Here is a 6836-nt window from a genome sequence, read left to right as displayed (position 1 = left end):
GGGGGGCTGGGGGGCGTGTATGTTTCGGTGAGTTTTAGCTACACTGCTTTGGCTCCCGGCAAATTTCATGTGTGCATCTGCTCAGGAACTACCTTTGGGCCCTCAAATGAAAGACACACACACAATAACTTATTTTTAAATGCCTTGGCTACCTCAAAGCTGGGCACTCCTAAACCTTCCCCTGCTACCCCAGGTCCAATTGGGGAAGTGACCAGCGGCCAGTGGTCACCCACCCAAATTCTCACATGTCTCATTGGCTTTCTCTCCTGTGGCTCTCCTCTTCTGTCTCCCTCCCCATCCTGGCAATTCTGCTCCATTCTTCTCTGGGTCCTACCTGCATCCTACCCGCGCAACTCTAAGTGTCTTGCCCATGCCCAGCCCCTGCCTGTTGGCATCTTTATTGATTGATCAAAAACCGATTGGGGACAAGGACCTTCAGTGTTAGAACCAATATCCAACATGTGTGTCTGTATAGCTGTATGTCTGTATATCTGTCTGTCTGTCTCATTGTCCTCATCTGTGAAGTTGAAATAAAGCTCTAGGTAGCAGAATAGTAAGTAGTACAGATACTGAAAGAACTAGCATGGCATATAGAGAGGTGGCACATACTCGCTGCTTCGCAAACAGCAGAGCCACCTTCACTGTGCCCCACACTGACTGGCTGTCGGCTTCGGAGGCAGCAATGCCAATGTGACACAGTATTCATTCCACTACGAGTGTCCTTGAAACAGCAGGGCGGACATTCCAGAAGGCCCTGAGGCCCAGCAGGTCACCTGATCAGTACCATTTTTGCTCTCCGAGGCGTAAGGTCTGTGACCACCCTGTATAGAGTGCTACCACCTGTCATTCCTTGAGTGATTTGAGCAGCCATTTAAGGAGCCCCATGCCCTTTGTGAGTCCATGCCTGTGTCTCTTCCGAGGGGTTGTTCTGTCAACAACAAAACTCAGAGTGGCTCAGACGATGTCCCCTAACATGCATGCTGAATTTGGAAACCTCAGGCTGTACCTTAGAGATGGTACCTCACACTGTGGCCTTACTGGAAGCTAGAGCCTTTACAGACTGTGTTGTGGTCAGGGGCTGGGAATACAGCCCATAGGCGGAACTCTTCCAATCCATGAGAACCTAGGATAAACCCCCAATATCAAGATACAATAACAGCATGGGGGAAGCCAAGGATCATTCATTCACTCTGGTGGGACCTAATCCCCTATGAAGGACACCCATAGGAAAGGGGAATTGAGAGGCCGGTGTTTCATACAAATCATATCTTGAGTTATGTTGAGAAGACAGCCTTCCAGCGGTCAGGGAGATAGACTAGGGGTGGAGGGGATCCTTGCCCTGGGCCTGCACAGCCCACCTAAGACCATTGCTGGGACTCTTTGCCCCTCCACAGGAAAGAGCAAGTGGGTTATGTAGACCGCCCGCTCGGTTACAGCAGCTTTAGCAGAGCGTCCCGAAGTACTGGGTGCCCTTTCTCAGCTAAACTTTCTTCCCTAGAAAAATGCCACTCTCTCTCAGATATTGAAACTGAGATGCTTTCTGCTCGCTGTCCTCTGTGTATCCAGCTTGTAGTGGTAAGCCATGGGAGTCTTTAAAATCCAAACTGTGAACCATAACACAAATGCCCCTTAGCACTACCAACATCTATCAGAGGCAGGCGTCCGTTCCTTGAAAGCCCTGCAGGACTGCCCTTCTAACTGCCCAGGAATTATAAATTATTAACACATTTGTCTGGAGAATAGAACAGTACAGTGTTATGCAGAATCTTCATCTGTGGAATTTACCAGCCACCCAGAGGCCTGATAATTCACTCTCTGTTCCCTAATGTAAATATATGCATGTTCCATAAATCAAGCTAGTTTTAAGGCAATGTTTTTCCTCCTAGAAAGAGCAATGTGCTTTTCTGGGTAACTCTATATGGCCACCGCCCATCCACCTCTACACCATATGCATATCCCCAGGCATGAAGAATCTAGAATCAGAAACCTGGAATTTGTGTTTTAGAAAATGTCGGTTCTACACTTCTAGCCACTTCCAGGTCACAGCAAAGTGCAAATACTTGCAGCTAGAAATACACACTTTCGCCTATATAAAAATCGCCTCTGAAAACAGGATATGCTAACATCTCTATAATCTATCACAAAAGCATCAAGTTGTTTTTCATTAATGTCAGAGAGTTGGTAGAGAGATGCACTGGAAACTTCTGGAAAGAGGAATGTGCTTTAAGAACAGTCTTGATTTTCCCTCTCACAACACATCTGCCACAAACTACTAACATGTCAGATGACCCTTTCTTCAATAACTATAAAAAAAAATGGTTTTAAACTAGAAACATTCTTTTCCTCCTAACTGACAATCCCAATAACAGCACATAAAATAAGTGTAGAGATACTGTTCATGTGTGTGTGTATGCGTGCATGAGTGCATGAGTGTGTGTGTGTGCACGTGCATGTGTGCATGAGTGTGTGTGTGTATGCGTGCATGAGTGCATGAGTGTGTGTGTGTATGCGTGCATGAGTGCATGAGTGTTTGTGTGTGCACGTGCATGTGTGCTTGTTTGTGTGTGTGTGTGTGTGTGTGTGTGTGTGTGTGTGTGTGTGTGCATGTATGCTTGTTTTTGGAGGGCAGACTCTCACTCTCACTATGTAGCCATAGTCAGAATCTAATTCTTTCCTTGCCATGGTCTTCTAACACAGGGTCTCAGGTGTGTACACTACCTGGCTACACTAGATTTTTAGTGCATTTCAATATGAGGAAAAGGGGAAGAAAAAGAAAAAGAGAGAGAAAGAAAGAAAGAGAAAGAAGAGAAGAAAGAAGGGAGGGAGGGAGAGAGAAAGAAAGAAAGGAAGAGAGAGAGAAGGAAGGAAGGAAGGAAGGAAGAAAAGAAAGGAAAGAGAGAGAGGAAGGAAGGAAGGAAGGAAGGAAGGAAGGAAGGAAGGAAGGAAGGAAGGAAGGGAGGGAGGGAGGAAGGAAGGGAAAATGAGGGAGGGAGAGAGGGAAGGAGGGAAGGAGGAAGAAAGGAGCCAAGAGGAAAAAATATATAAAAACAGTAAGAAAAAAATGACATGTATTATGCAGGAACTTTCTCATTTCTCAAATGAACACATATATTTATTTGGGTATAAATAATCTCTTATAACTTGCTAATTACTGTTACTAGTTAAAACTAGTTTTATTAGGTGTAATTTTCTCTTTTTCCTATATAGCATACTATAAAAAATATCACAGTATGGCAGGAATGCAGGCTTTGGAATAAAACCAATGCACAGCACAGCCCTGACTCTCTGTAAGCTGTGTGGCCCGCAACAAGTTCCTACACCTCACAAGGAGCTTGGAATTTGCCTGTGTACCTGCGGGCCATCCTAATGAGTGACAGCACCATGGTGATTTCTTGAACGTGACCACTCCATTAAATTTGACCCCACGTGCTACTCCATAGAAGATCATCCCCTCCCCCCACTCCCCACCAAGACGTAGAGTTGGAGCCCAGGTACATAGTTATGTTCCCTGTGACCCCTCAACCACCAAGGCAGGGTGGGTGTTCCAAAGACAGCCACGTCACACCTTTACACCAAGTGGCATCTGTTCATCAATGGGATCAGGATCAGCGTCACCCATACACACAAAAGCTGATCAAAAGAATGAAGGCACTATGGAGCTCAGGTTTCATCCCGCACACCAGTTAATCATGTGATCAGTGTGTTTGTTTTTAAAGGCAAATGCATTCTGGGAACCCAGGACTCATTCCCCACAAGTACAGGAATAATATGATTTTTTTCTTATTTGGAAGAGAAAATTAATTAATTAATTAATTAATGGACATTTCACATGCTAAGTTTGTGTCTGGGCAGAGCACAGATGAACCAGAGACCATGAGACTCTCAACCTTGCTAATGCTAGAATGCTTTAATACAGTCGTGTTGTGTTGACCCCTGGCCATAAAATTGTTTTCCTTGCTACTTTTTTAACTTTAATTTTGATGCTGTTATTACTCATTATGTAAACATATGTGGTTTTTGATGGCCTTAGGTGGCCCTTGTGAAATGGTCATTTGACCCCTGTGAAAAGGTCATTAGATGGCAAAGAGGTTGCAGCCTACAGGGTGAGAAACACTGCCATAGGAGGGAGGACACCAGCTGCTTCCGAAGCACAGGCTCAAGGAAGGAGAAGGAGAGAGGGAGCTTCTGGTAACCTGGGCACTAGCAATAGCTGGACAGATCAGACCCATTCTAAAGGAATTCTGCAGGTTTGACCACAAAGGCAATCATGTTTCCTCTATCAGAATGTGTTTACAAGGCTAGACCACTCTCACAGCTTCTGCAGCTGCCCTGGTGTGTGCCTTTACCCGCACAGTACACCAGCAAGGAAAGAAAGACTGTTGAAGAGAAGTTTCTAAATCAAACCATCTAGTTCCTGTACCATTTTTTTTCCTTACCTTTAGATGCAAAATCCTTCATTCTGAAACTGTTAAACCTACATTATTCTTATGCGTATAATTCACATCTAATAAATCATCTATCCGTGAAATGGGACTCAAAATATGCAATATTTGAAGTGGCTACTATTCATGGGGTTTATGGGATGTGCAAGAATGTGAAGGGCTCAGTGAAGAGATCCTTCCAGTCCTGAGGAATTTGTACTCTAAATGACCTTTCCTACAGTGGGGAAAAGATGAGCTCATTAAAGAACTTAGTTTGGAGACAGTAGTGGGTATTATAAAGTGTTACAAATCAAACCTTCAAAAACAGACACAAAGACCTCTTGGCAACAAAGAAAATAAAATGTTGAGGGCTAGAAATGTTGAAACCCAGTGGGTAAGTATGGGCTGCTCTTGCAGAGGACCCTAATTCAATTCTCAGAACCCACATCATGTGGCTCACAAATCCCTTTAATGTCAGCCTCAAGGGGTGGGGGTGGAGGCTGAAGCCCTCTATTAGCCTTCCTGAACACCTGTGCTCAAAAAGAAAATATTTAGAGAAAAAAGAAAATAAAATTTCAATTTGTTGCCAGAGCCATTTTTAATCTCACTGGGCATTGTTTCAGTAGGATCCAATGTGGAATTATTCTCAGGTTTGTAATTCTTAATCTACATTTAAAAGTCCACCCAGGCACTGGTACTTTTCCCAGAATGTCACCATGGGAGGGAAGACGCTTCCTCCACCAGGGAGCATCAACTGTCATGGAACCCCCACACACACTTTGTAAGTCCACTTCTCTTATCTCAAGGATTTCTGACTGAAAATGTTCTTGGCACTGACCTGAAATTGGTCTTCCTTTAGTGGTCCAAATATTTCATAAGGCTATTGAGACTGTGACTCCTTTATGTGGGCCATTTTTAATTGTGGACTTATAATAAACTGAAACATTTACAGAAGTCATTTAAATTTTATTTCCATATAAATTAATGATAGAAACATATTAAATAAAATTAGATGAGGATATGTCCTTGTTTATAAAGATCTACCTAGACAGACAAAGAACGAGGAGTCGCCAGGTAGCTTCCTCTTACTGCACTGGTTACTATAAACTCTGTATACTAAGATAATGGAAGGGAAATAGAAAAAAATCTAAAAAAAGATATAATGTTAACACAATGAACTATAACATGAACAGATACATACACACTTGTAAAACATTTCTAGTAAAAGCAAACATTAGCATGAAGTTTAAAAGAAACATAATTCCAAGCTCTGAGCTTCGATTTACATAGAAGTCCAGGATCAAAATTCTCAAAGACAGCTCGAAGGATGCTTGCTCAATTCAAGATGTTTTACAAAACAAACTGCAATGGGGGAAAAAAAATCAGAACAAAGCAATGCCTTCTGCATTCTGCTCATAATGCAGAATAAAGGGATTGTTTTCTATTCTGAGTGTGTTTAGAGGCTGTGCAGGTTTAATTTATAAATAATTCTGAAACATTAAAAGAGACATGAGGGGAGTTTGTTCTGTAAGTTAAATAGGAATTTGATCTCAACATCATTAAAAATAAACTCTCACCTGTTACTAATTTTCTTCTTAGTTCCAAAGTCATTGTTTGTTTAAATGAAAAGAAAAAAACACCCCGTTGCTGTTTATATCATCCAAATAAGAGAACAAATTGCAAAGGCCCATGCAGACTAAAAAGCAAATAAAAAAAAAACAAAACAAAAAACTTTGCAACAATATGCTGCAAATTTGAGCCGGACTGCGTTCGATTCCAAATCCTTGTCCCGGAGCCTCCGAGACAACCTCCGGAGCACAGTGCAAGCCGCTCTGTGGGCCATTTTTAATTGTGGACTTGTAATAAAACTGAAGGTTGGTCCTTGCATTACAAAAAGTCTTCCACAACCTCTGCAAGCGAAGAAAAAAAAAAAAACAACAACTTATTTTTGTAGTGTCCTTGGCTTCAGCTTTCTTAGGAAGGGTGGGTGTGTCAGATCATGTGTGTGTGATTGTGTGTCTGTTTATGGTTTACATTTGTATCATGTTGGCATTGCCTTCCATTTTCCATAGCAGCCTATACCCTTGCCCAACGACGAGCAGAAACAGCCCTCAGGGGGTTCCAAAGCCTAGATGGAACGAACCAGGTCTTCATGATTCACAAGAACTCCAAGATGGGGCTGGCATTCACGGGAATGACAAGACATTATACCCAGAGCTTCAACATCAAGATTTTATAATTTGGAGCCAAATTTCTAGACTGATGTTTCCACACTGGTAAAGTAAGTCGCTCCCAGGGATGCTACAGCCAATCAACAGGGAGAGAGAGACAAGAAGAAACATCGATGCATGTGGTGGCCCTGCTGTGTTCTTGAAAGAACTCAAATCCGAAACCAGAGACTTAGCTCGCTGGGGG

The sequence above is a fragment of the Mastomys coucha genome, unplaced genomic scaffold, assembly GCF_008632895.1.
Source record: "Mastomys coucha isolate ucsf_1 unplaced genomic scaffold, UCSF_Mcou_1 pScaffold11, whole genome shotgun sequence".
NCBI lineage: Eukaryota > Metazoa > Chordata > Mammalia > Rodentia > Muridae > Mastomys > Mastomys coucha.
Note: the sequence above shows the minus strand (reverse complement) of the source record.